The sequence below is a fragment of the Mytilus edulis genome, chromosome 11 (genome assembly GCF_963676685.1).
Source record: "Mytilus edulis chromosome 11, xbMytEdul2.2, whole genome shotgun sequence".
Taxonomy (NCBI): domain Eukaryota; kingdom Metazoa; phylum Mollusca; class Bivalvia; order Mytilida; family Mytilidae; genus Mytilus; species Mytilus edulis.
In genome coordinates, this window is record NC_092354.1 from 75,610,668 (window position 1) to 75,631,297 (window position 20,630).

Here is a 20,630-nt window from a genome sequence, read left to right on the forward strand (position 1 = left end):
ATGGCAGTCAGATTTTTTACAATCCTAATCTATGGCAAGTTTTGTAATTTCCTAATCTATGGCGGATTTATGTTCACGGATTCCAAATCTATTGCAAATGGAAAATAATGCAGTACCTATACGACCAATGATTTGTCTTAAACAAGTGGACATGTACAACAACGGGAGCATGTCTATAAACATTTGTGAAATAAACATTCCATAATGGTCAACCAAATCGTAATGGTAAAAATCAAACGTAAATGACGAATTCATATACCTTAATACAGACTTCAAGATTGAAATGATGTGCTCCTTAAAAATAAACATTTTCTAATCTTTGCATGTTACCTGTTTATCCCTTAAATTAAACCATGTCAACTAATCTAGTTAGTCCATTAACAAACAAGAAGGTATTTTTTTTTTATAAAACAGAAATGATAAATAAAAATGAACAGTTTCAATTTTCAAATACATGTAATATTTATTTCTTCGTTAATACATCTTTTTTTTTTAAATTTAATGACGATTTAAATCAAATTGATATTCGTTTTTTTTATCTTTCACTTTCACATGATAAACTTTGCCAGCCGTAGGCAGTAAAATGTTTTCTATAACTCCTTTCTTTAAAAATTTGATGAAAAAAGCGGTGCCGTTGTTCATCGCGGGCTTTGGCCGGTACAGCACATTTCGCCTGCCTTCCGGATACTAGTAATAGGTCACATCTTCCTTGAGACTATCCGCAAATTTTTGTCGAGGGAAATGCCTATATCTGGAATGGTGTTCAAATCTATGGGTTCCGCCAACGTTTGCAGGGGCGACGATGTAATATGGCGTTATTTAATTGTGACGCATTTCAAAGATCTGCCATAGATTTGGGGAAAACAAAAATCTACCATAGATTTGAGTTGTTTGGCGTTTGTAACGTCACATTTGCCATAGATTAGGAATCTGCCATAGATTTGGAACCCGCCATAGATTTGAGTCCTACATATATATATATATCTCTTGGATACAGATAATAAAACTGTAGTGAAGAGTAGGATTATGGAAGGGAAATTTGGTCGTTATACTTAATACTTATCAAAATGGGTGGATCGGGGGCAGGGGGCGGAGAGGGTAGAACATTTTTTTTCAAATTTTTTCTTTAATTTTTCAGTTTTTTACCTGAACAGGATTAGGTTTATTTACCTGTTTAGGTAAAGATTTCATTCTAAATGGCAACACAACAATATGGCTATGTAGTTTTTCATTTACCCTTTTAAGTAAAAAACACTTTCTCTTTAGAGTAAATTTTTCTTTATTTCAGGCAAAGATATTGTAGTTTCTTCAACTTTCAAACTGATACTGACTAAAACATCCACGTTATTGCTACATTAATAATCTGTATTCTCATAAACCATAAGGTACAACATTGAAGCATTTCTTTGTTTGACGCCTTCCTGCAATGTAAGGCGTCAATTTATTTTAATAAAAGCCTTTCAAGATGTCATTATTATTTGGACTACATACCTTCAGATTCATATAATACAATTTTATGTCTCTAATACCTTATAGAAATGTAGTGTTAAATTTAGAGAAAACAAAATTTGATAGCGTTGAAAATTTAAAATTACAATTAAAATTGTTTGCATAAAGTGTGAAGAAAAAATTATTATTCAATCCAAAACAATAGCCTTAATTCACGCCCAATCCCCCTTTCCCGTTCTTTTTTCATAAAATTCAATGGTATCTACTGTACGTCTCTGAACTTGTTTTAAAATAATTTAACTTTCTTAATGGTCCCCAAACCAAAATCTTATAGGACTGACAGAGTTATCTTCCACAATTCACTATTTTATTAAAGTTTACGCATACGCATCTCTTGAAGCCACGTGCGCCACTTGAAATGCTTCGTCCCCCTTTCTAAAAGTTGAAAAATAACGCAGAAAAGTTCGAAAACCACGGTAAAAATATAACCTATCACTGAATAATGGCTTATTATGACACTATTTTTACCTGGAAATCGATAAATACTAAATATTTACCTGTTTCCGTTGATCTCTGACCCGCACAACCACGCAACTACAAGCTGAACAATGTACAAAAGTATCATGGGATAGCGTTCTCGTGTCATACGGTGGTCAATTCAAAAATATTACCGATTTCGAAAATGCTTTAAAATACAGATTACGCATAACCGTATTCTTTTTGTTTTACGGAAATAGGTAACAAAGGAAAAAATGTGTCGGTTGTTGTCTCTTTGACACATTCACTATTCAAAATTCTTAATTTTATATAACTTTCATTTTTTGTCTTTTCTTACATGCCAAAGGTACTGTTTGAATGTACATGAATATACCTGGACTAGATTGCACAAACGTAAGGTTTGCATGAAACCTGGATTTTTTTCTTAGTGATATTACACCAATATGATACATCATTTTGTTCAGGGAGGAGTACCCAATCATTTAATGAAAAAAAATCAAACATCGCCCGTCCAGTTTTTTCATGTGAAAAGCTCAAAATTCCGATTTTTGACGATTTTTAGGTAAAATTGTATTTGAATTCTTCTGAAATAATAATGTATGCGAGTGACTATAAAAAAATAAAACTGAACAAAACATGTATAAATAATTGTGGTCCATTCATTAATAAAGTTCCTAAAAACAAGATTTTTTAATTTTTGGGTTAAAAAAAAACCGTTGCCATGGCAACAAAAAGCCAAATATATCCTTTTTCCGGGTCCCCCGTTTTTGTAAAAAACTGTGAACTTTAGGATTTAACTATTTGCATTGCAATGAGCTAATAAAATTGGTATGTCCCCGAACTCGTTTTTACGGAAATGGGCGTTATGTGTTCATGTTGTCATTTCTGTAAAACACAAAAATATTTTGTTCGTTGATCTCTAAATAAGAGAGTCATCTTTAATAGCATCTTTTTACAAAGAATCGTTTTGTCTTGTAACACTTTGGGACTGACCATAGTCAATGAGAGAAAACAGTGATTAACTTAGGGATGACATCAATAGATCAATGTAGGATAAAAAAAACTGAATTCAAATAGTTTGGGGGGGGGATAAAAGTTGCTGCAAGTTTTTATTAATTTGACATCGATTTTACATATATCCATATTGGTTAATCAAATTTTTCCCAAATTAAGTTAAGACGGGGGAGGGGTCAGTGAACAAACTATGTGAATTAAGTTGTTTTTTGTTATCCTACATTGAACTTTTGATGTCGTCCCTTAACTTTTATGCCCACAACTATCAGTCGGAAGGGGATGTGTTTACATTTGGTCATATTTGTGTACTAATACATGTACAAGACTCTGAGTTTGAAGGAATGTGTCCATGGGACATTGATGATGCCCCCTCTTGCATAAATATAAACCATTATAAAGCATTACGTATAAATTTTATAACAATTGGTTGAAGCAAACTAAAGATAGAGAACAGAAACGAAAAATTCAGAAAACGACCTCATAAAAATACTCCGAGCGTCGTCACTACTTCATTATGATCTCTTATATATATATACGGAGAAAGACTAAAAACTAACAATTTCCCGGATTTTATAGTGAGTCCGTGCATGTGTAGAGACACCAGTTACCATCCTTGTTTTTAGATAAATTAATTCAAAGTTGACTGATATGCTTAGAAGTTTGTTTGATTAGGGGTTGTAAAATGTCTGGTGGCAAATACTTCAGGTATGTTCAGGACGACACAATACAATAGGTGTGTCTGAAAGACTCATTTTTAATGCATCCATAAAAAAAATACGATTAGAAACATTCCGTCAGTTGTAAAAGTGATTGATAAAATAACATATATTTCGAATGATGTAAACGTGTGGGTTGTGTGCGTATTTGCGGATAAACCTTGCAAACTGTACATTTGAAAGACCAAGTCAACATTCTGTCATTCGTAAAAATTATGCAATAAAAATATCTGAGAATATATATATATGCATCCTCTATAAGTAAAACACATCAGTGACGCATTATGTAAATTCCAACCATTTTAAACGAAATTGACTAAAGTGTCACAAAAAATGTGCCGTTTTTCACTCAATCCTGCGTTTCTATGATTTGTATTTATATACTTTATAAAAAATAGGAAACGGCGTGCATCAGACTTACAAATTCAATGAAAGAGACAGCTTAACAGTCAGTGAAAAAATTATCGGGGTTCTTGAAGCAGAATAAACAACACTTCTATCTTGTGAAAAGACAGGACGGGGACCAGCCATCAAAACACAAGATATTAGATCAATTTCTGTTGAAATGAGCTTCCCATACATTAGTTTTTTTTAAAGGTTTTACGGCGGGTGACAAGAGAAAAGGACGGGAGAAAGGAGAAATGTGTACCCTGTCCGACCCCTCATAAATGTAAAACTGTAAAAGTGACGACATCAAAATTCAAATTTATTCTGTGTTTTTGTGGTAAAAAGCATTATGCATAAGTTTTATATATCAGTTGGTTGAGGCAAACTAAAGTTAGAGAACGGAAACCAATTTTGTAGAAACGGACGTACATTCGGATGGATGTACAAACAGACAAGAATAAACCTCAATACCCCCTTGCTACGGCGGGGGCATGAAAATGTACATTTATGAAATGAAATAAAATAAAATTCCGCGAAACTTTATGAATGGTTTTTGCACAAAGACGTTACGGCTTAACGTGACGTCATATAAATGAAAACTAACAAACTGAAGGTCATAACGTTACTTGTACGATTCAAATTTTGATAAAATTACATCAAAACGGCGATTTTGAGGTAGGTGTTGTTTTATTTTCGATAATATTGTAGTTATCGAACATTGGTTAATCAAAGCAATTCAAAATGGCGGATCCCTCCTTTTTTCAATTATTTGAATTCGAGTTATCTCCCTGTGTACGCAAACCTTACCTTAACATAAAAGACTTTTAACTCCTAATAGACTATTAAATATCTAATTGACTATAAGTTGATAGAGTTAGATAATATCATTGCACGAATCCCTATTAAGGCTTCTATTAACTAGTAGACTATTAAGTGACTATTAACCCCATTTAATCCCAAAATCAATTCGCGATTTTCATTATTTTTCACGACATCATCACGATTACCGCAATTTTCATAATTTTTGAACGGGTTAACGAGATAACTGTATTGTATGTGACGCTCAAACAGTTATTTGATTGTTGGAAATTAAGTTTACTGGCGACGTTTTTGCGGAGCCAGTAAACGAGTATATCCGACCATCACATCACCAATTGATGTCGTCGGAGTTTGACATACAATATTGTTATCTCCATTCTAATGAAACTGACAGAAAATAACGTCAAATCATACATTTAACATCTGTCGCACGTTGTCTACAATTGATTGCGCATACATTTTCATAGCATCAATTGTGAATTGAAGCAATGAAAATGGGTGAAGTTATCCAAACAAAATGAACGTTACAAACAATGTTGCATTAGAATTTCAATTGAAACCAAAGCATGTGCAATTTCAGACGCCTAAACGTGTCTGTTTTTGAATGACTGCCACACGAGTTCATAGTATCTGCTTTTCGTTATAAAATTTCAAACCAACAGAAAATATATAGTATTGTTTAGAACTATTTTGCAATCTGCAGTTTTTTTATTATATATTCAATACATTTCTCAGTTATTATTATACAAGTTTAAATTGATGCAATACCTGACATAGTGTTATTTATTTTTCGGTAAATTATAAAGTGTGTTTAGTGTACAAGGCCGTACTTCAACTGTTAATATGCTCAAAACCCCAAAAGGTCAAACATTTTTTCTAAATCTTGTCGATAGAACATTTGTCTAGTCATGACATCACAGAAACGTTTTGAGGAAATGGCACGTCATTAAGGAATAACTCAAATACCTTAGTGATCGAAGTAGGAGTGACCAGTCGTAAAGAAATAGACAATAATTTTTATGCCGGAAATATCGGATGGTCGTTTCCTATTCATAGTTGCTTTTCTTACATATGCCTTACAGCCAAGAGTATGATGTAGAATACAAAGGAACAACTTAAAGTAATGAGTTTGGGGAATACAGATGGGACAGCTGCCACAGGAAGACTATCAAACCTATGATTGCGTTGGATAAAAACCGCAATTTTTATACGAGTGCATGTAAAACAAATTTCGTTGTAGAAGGGTCTAAATTAAGCACAAACAACATTTTTCAAACGACCAAAACAAGTGAAGAAGTATATTTAAACAAAACGCATTTGACTAACAGGTCGAACAACTGATGTTCTTTAACCCTGCTGACTGCCATTGGCGATTGCCAAATAAAATTGATCACAAGATGTTACAAAATGGATCTTAATATAAATTTAATACTAAACAAAAGACAATTAACTTGTGGCCAAGATGTTATACAACACACATAAGGTGTTAATATTTTTTTGTACACCAGATCCGGATTTCGACAATAAATGTCTCCTCTGTGATGTTAGGGATCGAACGGTATTTGGAAGGCCATATTGTTATGCCTAAGGGTAGGAGTTAAGGATGATAGGTTTATATGTATCATGTTTCATTCTTTTCTTGTGTTGCTCAGAGAGTTCATTTCTACTTTCACTTTCATTTTCGTGTTCCGTTACTCTGAGCTGCACTGTTATATTATGAACGGAAGGACTATGCCTATGAACACTTTATATTTCAGGTATCGCGGCCGTATTGTATTGTATGTATTATATTATTGTTTATGGGAAATATTGATAGGACAGGGTTCGTTCTCACTGTTTGACCAGGGGGGTACTTTGACATGATCCCAGCTTTAGTTTGACCTGTATATCGCTTGTCCCTTTTGCTCACCTGTTTTATTCAATCACGTTAAGGGTCTATATTGTAACCAGGGTACGTTCCCACTAAGGGTTATTCTTGATAAGCCCATATCTCCCCTTTTCCCTCGACAGTTGCGTATTTCTATTTGTTTTTGCGCCATGTTCTATATTATTGCCGTGGGAACTTCCGGTTTTAAGGACCAATCGGAATGGACAGAGATAACCTAGTCTCCAGAACCCGGTATTATGTATATTCAGAATTACAACCAATCGCTACGTTAATTTTACGGACACACTTATCGTTATAGTAACGGACACACTTTCTGTGTCCGCAGACTTCCGGACTATATAAACGGTTGTAGCAGACGATTCTGGACAGCTTAGATCACATTACCTTGACCATTTTTATAGATATACCATTATTACCAGAGCCTATACCACTTGTGAACCATTACCAGGTTAATGTTAACCCCGATTTTTAGGATATTTACGACCTGACAAGTGACCTATATTATTTACTATAATACTATAAATAGTAAAACCACTTTCCCATGTTTACGCACGACGATTAACATCCAAGGGGGGCTCTGAACCGTTTTTGCTTTGGGATATTTATTTATAACATATATATATTGATTTATGACTGATTAAATAGTCATTGATAAACTTATAACTGTTTTTGTTATATTTTGTCTTGAAATGAATAAGAAACCAGTGTCTTAGATTACTCAGTCCAGCTACCAAGGTTTGCAAGTTACCATTGCATGTTTCACGATTACCAGTGAAAGATTATAAAAGGCCTGCTACCAAGGTTCTAGTGTTAAGCAAGTAAACACACACACACATTTAAATATGCGCGACGTAATGCTATACCAGAGGCGTTACAATATAAAATGCACCCTCATTTTTATATAGATTCTTGAATTTTAAGAGTCAATATAGAATGCACGGATCTTCAGTGATGTTAGGGATCGAAACGGTATTTGGAAGGCCATATAAAATGTACCCTCATTTATTTATCATGGAATACCCTCCCTTTACCAGGTATATAACCTAAAATATCTTCCCGATAACATGTATGTACCCTATGATACCATGGCCTTCCAAATACCGTTCGGGCTGCAGTGCAGGCGATTTGGTGTCACGATATCACAGTAGCATGGGTTCGAATCCCGGCGAGGGAAGAACCAAAAATATGCGAAAGCAAATTTACAGATCTAACATTGTTGGGTTGATGTTTAGACGAGTTGTATTAGATCTGCAAATTATACCTTGTCCATCGGATTTCTTATGATTAAGAAATACCAGGCCTTAGACTATGTATAAAGTGCCTAGAAAATCAACCTAACGATGTTAGAGTAGATTCGATTCGTGACTTCCCCCCGACGCCATAAATATATATATATTCTATATTTTATATAGATTCTTGAATTTTAAGAGTCAATATAGAATGCACGGATCTTCAGTGATGTTAGGGATCGAAACGGTATTTGGAAGGCCATATAAAATGTACCCTCATTTATTTATCATATAATACCTTCCCTTTACCAGGTATATAACCTAAAATACTTCCCCGATAACATGTATGTAGCCTATGATACCTTCCCTATAACATATATATATATAATTTAACAATATATTATACATATATATATTGTTTTAGTAAATGGGTGTCGTTTATATATATATATATATATATATATATATATATATATATATAAATAAAAATAGGAAGATATTACAAAATGTATGAACCACGTTGAACTATGAAGAAAAAGTGAACAAATTAAACGTTTTAATTGTTCAACCAACGACGAAAACAAAATGCTTCAGGTTGAATAAAAAAACAAACAACGCGTTATAAATGTAGTTCATCCGAAGCGCTTTTTTTAAACCTGTCCTTTAAAACGAAGGAAATATTGAATTTGAAATAGACTGACCAATCAGAAGATTAGAAAAATTTAAAAAGTTTATTTTACAAATACAGCCACCTTATTGCTAAACTACACTGACAATATACCATAACTATAGATAGGCACTAAATGTGGTTATTAGAAACAACATGTTAAGTTGTACATATAGAATGTTTTACTGAGTGGGTTGTTGCCTTATATTCAAGCAAAAAAAAGTTACATTTATTTTTCATCGTGTAATTTTGATGAAAGGAGGTTTACTTGTACAGCATGTACAGCATACAAGCCCAATTAAATCATGTATCATTGTTTTATCGTTCTTCCCCGGCATGTAAGCTTTCGTGAAAAAGAGGAAGAAGCTGTTTGCTAATTGAAAAAATGAAAATAAAACATCAAAAATGTCGTTGGTGCGAAGCGCTTTTCTAGATGTTTCTTCATCATGAACACTCAAAGCCAAATCGTGGAAAACAAATGATGTATACAAACAGAAACAGTTGAAGAGCTATAAAACTGGACCTACATAAATAGCCACAACGAATTAAGGTCATATTTACTTGAGGGAATTGAAACCTTAGTTTCTTATAATTTCAAAACTTATTCACCAAGTATTGAAAGGTTTGTTATAAATCATTTAAATAACCAAAGTACTGACTACTTTGCTGAATTGCAGATTACAATAATTTAAGACCGCAGGGAAGATTAACTATGTAGTTTTATAGCATAGACCTCTATAAAAAGAGGGATAACTTTATACTGTAATTGTTTAAGATGTTTCTGTAGTGCTCAGTGCTCGGATTTTCGAACTTAATTGTTTAAATTAGATATAACCATTTAACTAATGAACAATGCGTCAGTAAATTTAATCTTAAAATGGTCGTAAAATCACGGGGTTAGCACAAGTTTGTGTATATATGCCATGTGTTTGCTTCTTTTAATTATTATCTTTTGATTTTTAAACATGTGATCGTATACATTGTGAGATATTTAGATTAATATGTGTGAAATTTGATTAAAGCTTTGGAAAATTTGAATTAATCTGTGTTGATAATTAAGATTGGAGTATTTTCTGAGCAATTTGAGGTAAAGGCTAACTATGTTTTTGTGGTTTCATTTTTTTTTTAACTCATTGTGACATTTTGAATGGTATCCCAAAAGCATGAGTTCGAATCCCGGCGAGGGAAGAACAAAAATTTGCTTCAGAAAATTTACAGATTCGTCATTGTTGTGGTGTTATATTATTATATAAGTAAACATATATTCATATATTAAAAAAATAATAAAAATACAACTAATAATATAGAGTTTAGTCTCAAAATTGTTTAAAAATCCAGGTGAAATTTCAGGGTAAAACAAAATGTACCCATATTTCATATTTATTTTATTCGTGTATTACTTACTTTATTATTTTAGATGGCACCAGAAGAAGACATTGTTTCCACCAGAGATATATTCATTAGGACAAAGCAGCACAAGTGGCCAATACTTGCTTTTTTATGTGGTGTAGTCTTAACACTAGTGATAGTTGTTCCACTCATAGTATCAACATCTTCTTCTTCGGAAAAGGGTAAACTATCTTTGTTATCATGTATACATTTTATTTCAGGACACATATAAACACGCAGAGTTGTCTCATTGACACTCATACCAAATCTTCTCATTTATATCATATGTCTTATAGCCAAATGTATAGTGTTACCGTTTATGATTATTATGTCAATGATCCGGTTATCGATCCCTTTGAGATTCTTGAGGAGATACAGATGAGTCTTACCGAATCAGACTATGTACCGGGTTTGTAATAACATGAGCAACACGACGGGTGACACATGTGGAGCAGGATCTTCTTACCCTTCAGGAGCACCTGAGATCAACCCCATTTTTTGGTGGGGTTCGTGTTGCTTAGTCTTTAGTTTTTCTATGTTGTGTCTTGTGCATTATTATTTATCTGTTTGTCTTTTTCTATGTTAGCCATGGCATTGTCATTTAATTTGTTATCTATGAGTTGACTGTCCCTCTGGTATCTTTTGCACCTCTTTTACACTTATACCGTTGTATGTGCAACTCATATTAAAATTTTATTAAAAATTGCCATTAACATTGTTACTGAATATAAATACCAAAGGTATTACGACCAAAACATCAAATACGGGTTTATAAAGAGAAGTAGGAACCAATATGTACTAACGAGTGCAGATATGATGAAGTGATTAAGTCCATTATATCCCATTAGAACCCCCTCAACAAAAAAAAATGCATAAAGTAACAATTCGAGGTGCAAATTTAGAAGAACTTTGAAGAAACGTTATTTAAAATTCATTTAAAAATTCAATATTGGGGCAATTAAAAAGTAAAATCACAAGTATACTGTACTTCGAGGAATATTCAAAAACGTTAAAATCAAAATTCAAACACATCAAACAAATTGACAACAACTGTCATATTCGTGACAACATTTCCCAATTTACGGTATCTAACAAAGAAACACAGGAAGACAAATAGACAAAGCACATTAGAGAAAACGAAAGACAAGAATATAAAAATCTTCCGTAGCACAATAACACAATGACGGGATGTATAAATACAGAGCCACGCCAAATGGATATCCCCTAATAGTACGGCGGTTTTGTGCACATCCTGCTACAAGCATGAAATTTGGCATAGACCTTCCTAAACTATTTATCTTTTATTTCAGATAGGGAAGCATTTAAAAACAATTCTCACTTCCGGTAAAATCCAAAATGGCGGAAATCATACCTAAATCAGCCCTATATCGAAGGCTAGTATGTGAAAAGGTGTTATCAACATGCTACTAACATTATATTTGGTACCAACCTTTGTTATATACTACTTTTGGATATATGATATAGATTAAATGTCTTCAAAAACCCTACTTCCGGTAAAATCCTACATGGCTGACATTGTACTAAAATAAGCTTATTTTTAGGGAGGGTAATTGAAATGTGTTTTAAAGTATTGCTACTATGATTATATTGTGCAGGAACCTTTCTTTGGTGTTTCTTATGGATACTTATGTCTGTAAAACCCTTTTTTCCGGTGATATCCAATATGGCGGACATAGAAATATTGATAATTTTTCATTCTAATATTCTTTTTTCAAAATGTAAATAAAAGTTTTTTTTTTTAGCTGGTCATAAAACGTTTGGCTATAAGTCATCCTCAAAACCACTCATTCTATTCAGCTTTATATGTTTAAATACAAAGTTAACATTTCCGGTAAAAAAACAACAATATGGCGTAAATTACAAAGTGGAGTCCTCAATCCATACCTTTGATGTAGAGTTTTAGATAGATAGAATGACTGATTGATGGCCGCAAATACATGTTTATTCACAATCGGAGAGATTATTTTCCAAATTTACAAAGATCGTGGTATTGTTTTTTACATCTATAATGTACAAGCTCCTGATAAGATGAAGAGGCCTCACAAAGAGTTGTCCAAAAGGGTTCCCATGGATCATATTTTCCCCATCGCTTTTCATAAGCGATGGACTAGTTAGCATATGAACCAATACCAATCTTGTTACTCATTCGCACCCGCCATGGTATATTGCACGTTTTACTTGCTGAAAAAGACTAGACCGAGTCGTGGGAATAGCATCAATAAGTATTTCCTTTTCCAAAAACGCATTTTTTCTTGCTTCGTTAACCCCATCTGATAAGTTTGTTCGATCTTACAAAAAAACCACGTATCGTTCTATCAAAGACATTGTTAAATCCATAGCTGGTGATATTGGCTGATCAATCATCATTCTAAATGATAGAGTCACATCTTTAAACACCATCCATGTCACCAACGCAGTTCCTTTTCCAGCAAACGGGTAATCTCTCAATGCCTAGTGTATTTGAATGGTCATGGATAGATATATACCTGAAGCTTTTCCCAATTCCAAATGCAAGCTAAAGTTTGCCTGCCCCTATGTCACTGAAAAGCGAAACAGCAATGACAGCAAAATCAGTATCGACTGTTCGAGTCATGACTCAGTTAAGTATTTGTTTCACTGCATCAGACACATGCATCTTGATTCAAGTGTCAGCCTCTTCGTGTGAACATGATGCTAAGCTTCAAACATCATCATATGGTGGATAACACTGAACATCCTGAGCAAAACTACCTTTTCCTCAAAATCTATTGAGCAAGCTGTTGCGAATGAAAACTTAAAAATTCTTTCTTATTGTCGTCATCTTGTTTTGACTCTTAATTCGTCTCTGTATTCCCTTTCCCCTAAATGTAGTACTTGCTGCTTATAACAAATGATCAGGATATTCTATTTTATCTACCTCGAGATGCATTTCAAGTTTATCACCATGTTCACATTAAGAGGCTGATATTAATAGAATCATGGTGCATGTGTCTGATGCAATGATACACGAACTTGCACGAGTCATAATTCGAATAGTCGTTACTGATGATGCTGTCATTACTGTTTCGCTATTCCGTGACAGGGGTAGACGATCGATGGATTGTGTTTGGGAGGGCAAAAATCTTTGGATGAATATATATCAATGACCTTTCAAATGCACCTGGCAATAAGTGATTACACACAGTTATTGTGATGCATGTCTTTACCAGTTGTGATATGGTTCTCTGATTTATTGAAAAGGAAAAATAGACTGCGTAGGAGACATTGGTGGCATTTGAAGATGTGACTTTAACATAAAAAAATATGATTGATCAGCCTAAATCACCTAGGTTTAACTGTAATAACATGGTTAACGAATCAAGAAAATAACTATTTGCGCAAAAGGGAAGACTAATTGAGGGTATTCCCTCAACCTGGTCTAATCTTTTCCAGCATGTAAAGCGTGCAATATACTAAGGCAGGTGTTTAGGAGGACGAGCTTGGAATTGGCTCTTATGCTACTTAGTTCAGGCGCTAATGGATGGCATAGGGAAAAAGAGGATCACTTTTAGATAACTCTTTTTAAAGCCTCATCATTTCAGAAGCTTGTACATTGTGGATGTACTGGGGAATGCGGTTCAATGCCCCCATAAAAGCTACATCCTAAGCATCAGAAGCCAAGCCATAAAATCAGTTTAAATGGACACATACTACAACAAGTCAAGCATTACCCGTACCTAGGCCTACAAATTTCGGAAGACCTCAAATGGCCCACCCACTTATTAAACGTGACAAAGAAAGCAAATTCAACACTAGGCTTTCAAAAAAGAAACTTGAAATACTGCCCACAAGATTGCAAAAAATAATTTTTCACCATAGATGACAAGTTAAGAAAGGAAGGGTGTGTCTCCAATATGCTTGCCCAACTGGAACTATAACCTCGAGACAATTGCAAGACGAACAAGCTAGACGTTGATATTTATGTACAAAGTGGTTTAGGGGCTGATTCCCGCTATTGAATCAGACGAATTTCTCAAAAAGCACGTCCTAAGAGAAACATAACTGCCAATAAGTCAATAAGTCGAAGAATACCACTCAACAAATATTGTGGAAAAGCAAGTAAAGAATCACTCTAAGTGTTTTGACATTCCACTAAGCAAAACACCACAATACTCAAACTCATTCTTTGTAAAGAAAGTGATCGCGTCGAATTAGCTAGACGACACTGTAGTGCACGCATCCAGCGTAGAGAGCGTCAAATCTGCTCTTACGCCTCGTCAATAAATCGGCGGCGCTCTCTCAAACCGTTATATTAAAGCCAGAATTGGTATCTACAATGTATTCATACAGATACAGATACAGAGGATGTCGCGGTCGTTGTTAATGTGGAAAATCGGGTCTCCCGTGCACTGCTTTGTTTGCATGTGGTGGTGACTGTGAATAAACATGTATTTTTTGCCAAATAGTAGTACTTTGAAAAAATGTTTTAGTATTCAGTAATTTTATTTTGTTTTAACCGATCTATCAAAAACTCTAAATCAAAGATATGGATTTAGGACTCATTTTTGAAATTTACAACATATGGTGGTTTTTTTTTAACGGAAGTGTTATTTAAAAATTTACAACAGAATAAATATAATGGTTTTGATGATAACTAGAAGCCAATAGTTTAATGACAAGCTAAAAAAAAAAAACAACGTCAAAAAACATTTTCTTTACATTTTGAAAAAAGTTGAATATTAAAATAGAAAATTGATATTTCTATGTCCGCCATTTTGGATATACCGGAAGTAAGGTTTTAAAAGAGTTATGTCTTGTACATTGTATCCATGAGAAGCACAAACGAAAGGTTGCTGCACAATGTAATGATAGTAGCAATACATTAAAACACATTTCAATTACCCTCCCTAAAAATAAGCTTATTCTAGTACTATATCCGCCATGTTGGATTTTACCGGAAGTAGGGTTTTTGAAGACATCTTATCTACATCATATATCCAAAAGTAGTATATAACAAAGGTTGGTACCAAATATAACGTTAGTAGCATGTTAATAACACCTTTTCACATACTAGCCTTCGATGTAGGGCTGATTTAAGTATGATTTCCGCCATTTTGGATTTTACCGGAAGTGAGACATTTTTTTCAAATGCCTCCCTATCTGAAATAAAAGAGTAATAATTGAGGAAGGTCTAAGCCAAATTTCATGCTTGTAGCAGGATGTGCACAATTCGTCTGAAATATGCTTGTAGCCGCCGGACTATAAGAGTATGGTATAAAATTATGGTATAATGTACAAACATTATATTTGTAATGCTGTATTTTGCTGTTAGTATACCTTATTTTCGATGACTCATCAAGGGCATACGATACAGTTACAGGGGAGGTAATGACGTTGATAACGTAAAATGTTATTTTCGCGACGTCAAACTATGACATATCGGGAAAAGATGCATTTTTTCGACTGATTGTTATCGTTCAAAAACTGATTTAATTTGAAAACGAGTGCATGGACCCCTTTTTTTTAAAACGACATTCTGTTTCATTTTGCAGGGAGATTATCTGGACCAAATTTTATAAAACTGTAAATGGTGCTTTTTTTTTTTAATTTTGATAAATATACAGCAAAAACTACGTTTTTTTCTCAATTCATGACCATTTGATAAATACGACTTATTTTTGAATAATTTTTAGGATACTTATAAAATACAGAAATTACAAATTATTTAACAAAAAACAATGTGTGTTTATCTTTTCAAACAAAAAGTTATGGATTTTCTTTCGAAAGGGAAAATACGGTCAGAAATCCGATTTGTTTAGCAAAGATACAAAATTTCGACCTCATTTAACTCAAAAAGTAGCACATGACGGTATATTTTTTATTACATATTTGATGTAATCATGCAAAAATTGTATATAGAAATTTTCATCAAACTGTAAATACGGGATCAAAACTGTATCGTATGCCCTTAACGTATTCCCGACATGGTACATGTTTGTATATGGAAAGATATTTCGCTTATCAAGTTCTTTCCTAATTTAAAAAAAATTTTGTGAATAACTTTTGATGTTATATACAATAACAAAAAAAGTGTTTATGATATCTATATTTTATATTTTTACTTTTTGTATTATATAAAACGTTCATTCCAGATGACAAGACCGATTACGCATGTTCGTTGAGATTTGACAGGAAATCAACACATTCATTACTGTTCCTGTCTGATGATAACACAGTAATGGCTAATTCGTTCAGTGAAGAGACTCCGAATGCTGTTATTCATCCGGAACAGTTAAACACGTACAAAGGCACAATTGGAGATAAATGGCTCACTAATACAAGTAAAATATACTTTGAAATTAATTTCTCTTACGAATTTGTATCGTCATTAAGGAATAACTCAAGAACCTTAGTGATCGAAGTAGGAGTGACCAGTCGTAAAGAAATAGACAATAGTTTTTATGCCGGAGATATTGGATGGTCGTTTCTTATTCTTAATTGCTTTTCTTACATATGCCTTATAGCCAAGAGTATGATGTCGAATACAAGGGAACAACTTAAAGTAATTAGTTTGGGGAATACAGGTGGAACAGCTGTCACAGGAAGACTGGGATTCTTTATTAATATGAACCGGAGAGAGTTTTCAGTTATTGACAAAGACACTTCGAAAATATTGTACACCTTCAAAAAGGTTGTATCTGTTGACCAACTCTGTCTTGCGTTTGGTATTTATAACCCTGCTTTAGTGGAAGCAAAACTGGAAATAATGTATTCATACGATTTCACATCTCTTCCAATAATTAATGTTATTGCTTAGAAAAGGTGAAGATGAACTGGAGATAATGTATTCATACGATTTCACATCTCTTCCAATAATCAATGTTATTGTTTAAAAAAGGAGAAGATAAACTGCAGATAATGTATTCCTACGATTTCTTATATCTTCCAACTAAAAAATAAATGCATCAGCTTCTAAACATTTCCATCTTAAAAAAGATGTTGGTCAATATCATGAATATGAACCTTACTTCTTTGAAGAAATATAATTGGAACAGAACTTTAAACAATAAATAATATAAGTGTATGGTTGTTACGTAAAATTCATTTTATGGTATCAACTTGAATTGTAATATCACTTTACAATCCTTGACCTGCAATAAAACTTTCATATGAATCGTTGATGTAATGACGTCGGAATATTCCTATAACGGTCATTTCAATAAACTCATAAAAGCAGAAACCAGGATCTATACTAGTGACGCTCGAATAAAAAACGCAGTTAATAGCATTTTGACAAAAAAAAATCTAAATGACAGGCAACCACAAGACAAAAAATAACATTTAAGAAGTGCCTAACTTGCTTTGATTTGAAAAAAAAAATCATTAATGCGATGTGATAATATTGGGATCGGTGCGTTTTGTTCAATTGATGAGAAATTCAAAAATTAAGAAAAGGGAAAATTCTCCAAAATAGAAGACAACGAAGATAAATGAATTTAAGAAATAATATTAGTTTACAAAATAAATGTACCTAACCGGCTTCCACTGAAATGTGTTAGTTTAGAAAAAATCTGTCATATAGGAAATTCGATTTTGGTCAGTTCCGAGAAACTTGGGGTTTTATTTTTAATTGCTTCCACTCACTATACGGTTACATCTACCCAATGTTAACTGTAAAGTATAATCATGTCATTGAATATACCATAACCTCTTATTTTCATATTAACTTAACTTAGAAAGAAAAGCTTGGAACAACACAGGCATTTTTGTTATTTCTTATTATTTTGAATACTAGATATACGGTTCTATATACATTTTCCATTTTTTAAGAATTTTATTTAAAACACCAAGGCAATATTAGTGTAAAATAAATCGAACATCCTACGAAAAATCTTAATTTTTAAAATTTTTTGGGATTTAATTGATTGCATATCTACTTCTAGTATTGAATTTAAAAACAAAAAAGCAATTTATTAAAAGTGCATGATTAATTGAGAACAATCACGATTTAATTATCAGATTTTTCAGTTTGGTTTAAGTTATTCAAATAAAAAATCTGTTTAAAACTACAAACCTTTAATGAATTACAACAATACCAGAACACATACTCCGTCAGACAGAACACTTGTCAATCAATACCAGAACACATACTTCTTCAGATAAAACCTTGTCAATCAATACCAGAACACATACTCCATCAGACTGGACACTTGTTAATCAATACAAAACCACATACTCCGTCAGACAGGACATTTGTCAATCAATACCAGAACACATACTCCGTCAGACAGGACACATATCAATCAATACCAGAACACATACTTCTTCAGATAAAACACTTGTCAATCAATACCAGAACACATACTTCGTCAGACAGGACACTTGTCAATCAATACCAGAACACATACTTCTTCAGATTAGACACTTGTCAATCAATACCAGAACACATACTCCGTCAGACAGGACACTTGTCAATCAATACCAGAACACATACTCCTTCAGACAGAACACTTGTCAATCAATACCAGAACACATACTCCGTCAGACAGGACACATATCAATCAATACCAGAACACATACTTCTTCAGATAAGACATTTGTCAACCAATACCAGAACACATACTCCGTCAGACAGGACACTTGTCAATCAATACCAGAACACATACTCCTTCAGACAGAACACTTGTAAATCAATACCAGAACACATACTCCGTCAGACAGGACACTTGTCAATCAATACCAGAACACATTATACTCCGTCAGACAGGACACATGTCAATCCATACCAGAACACATACTCCGTCAGACAGGACACTTGTCAATCAATACCAGAACACATACTTCTTCAGATAAAACACTTGTCAATCAATACCAGAACACATACTCCGTCAGACAGGACACTTGTCAATCAATACAAGAACGCATACTCCGTTAGACACTTGTCAATAGAAAAGAATACATGATGACACAAATAATCCAACTGACAGATTCATACATTCATACTATTTGATATCATTTGATTCTATATAAACAACGTATGACATAAAATTTGACTTTTGCTTACTAACCAAATAAGAAATCACCAGGATAAGAAATTTGCTGAGCTAATAGCAAACTCACCTATTTTCTAAATCATTTTGTATTTCTGTGATGGAAGTTTCACCAACATGCAATTACGTAACATTGTTGTGCAAAAATAGTACACGCGATAGCATAAAGATATAAGTCATGCGATGCTACAAAGATAGAATTATTACAATATACAAAAGCACATAATTTAAAATTATATTTTCCATTCATCTCAATAAATACTTTTATAGCTTGTTGTTCGATGTGAGCCAAGGCTCCGTGTTGAAGGCCGTACTTTGACCTATAATGGTTTACTTTTTTATATTGTTATTTGGATGGAGAGTTGTCTCATTGGCACTAACACCACATCTTCCTATATCTATTAACTATAAACGATGAAGGTCCGTAGAAAAGACGACTTTCTAAGTTGATTAACATAAAAGGTCAATAACTGAGGACACAGTCCGAAATGAAAGCACTTTTTTGGGATCATTCATTTCTTTTACGGGGCCCTCATGGTTTGTATTATACCAAACAGTGGAAGGACCTTTCGAATTATCGTCAAAGCACTTCCCTTACTATTGTAAGAGACTGTCAAAATAACCAAAAAATAACCAAATTATTTTGTGTCTTAAAATTTCTCGTAAGTTTAACAAAGATTCACTCTATTTGGCTCCTTAAGATATAGTTGTGCCTGAAAAGGGTCGTTTATTAGATATATCCTCAGCAGAAGATTAATGTCCAAGCTGTGTTTCGTCCAGTTTCCTCACTTCATGGTTGTTTGCCATTTGTTAACATAATGTTAATAGATGTGATGTTGTTTTAATAGGAGAAAAAAGGTGTATAAATCAAGAAGCTTGGATGGTCATTCAAAGGAGATTTCAATCACAGCCGCATATCATTTTTTTTTTAGATATATTCATTCTTTCTTGCATTCACATCACTAGTATTCTGTATGGAATTATTATATATCAAGGTAGCACTTTCTCTTTTTCTTAAATATTTGAACAGTGTAGTGTACTACTATTGGGACACGAAACGTCATAATTATAGAAACTTCTACCTTCTGACAACTTCAGACATTTTATTTCTTTTTAAACTTTTTTTAACCTAAGCAAATCACTACGTAACATAACGATGCAGCACCCGGATGTTTTTATCATGTGTGATAGCTATTATGAGTGTGTTTCTCTGTCCTATATGTTCTCTAATCAATTTGAATTGTAGTCCTGTCATGAATGTTATATTTAACATTGCCCTAAAAGCTGAAGGTTTGGCTAGCCACAAAACCAGATTAAAAAATGTCCTGTACCAAGTCAGGAAAATGGCAATTGTTATCATATAGTTTGTTTCTATGGGTGTTGCATTGTGGTTTGTTTATAATGCACTGTAGTGTTTCTGTGGTATTATTTAAGTGTTATATGTAACATTTCCATAAAAGTGCGAGGTTTGGCTAGCCACAACACCAGGTCTAACTCACCATTTTTGTCTTAAATAGTCCTGTACCAAGTCAGGAAAATTGCCAT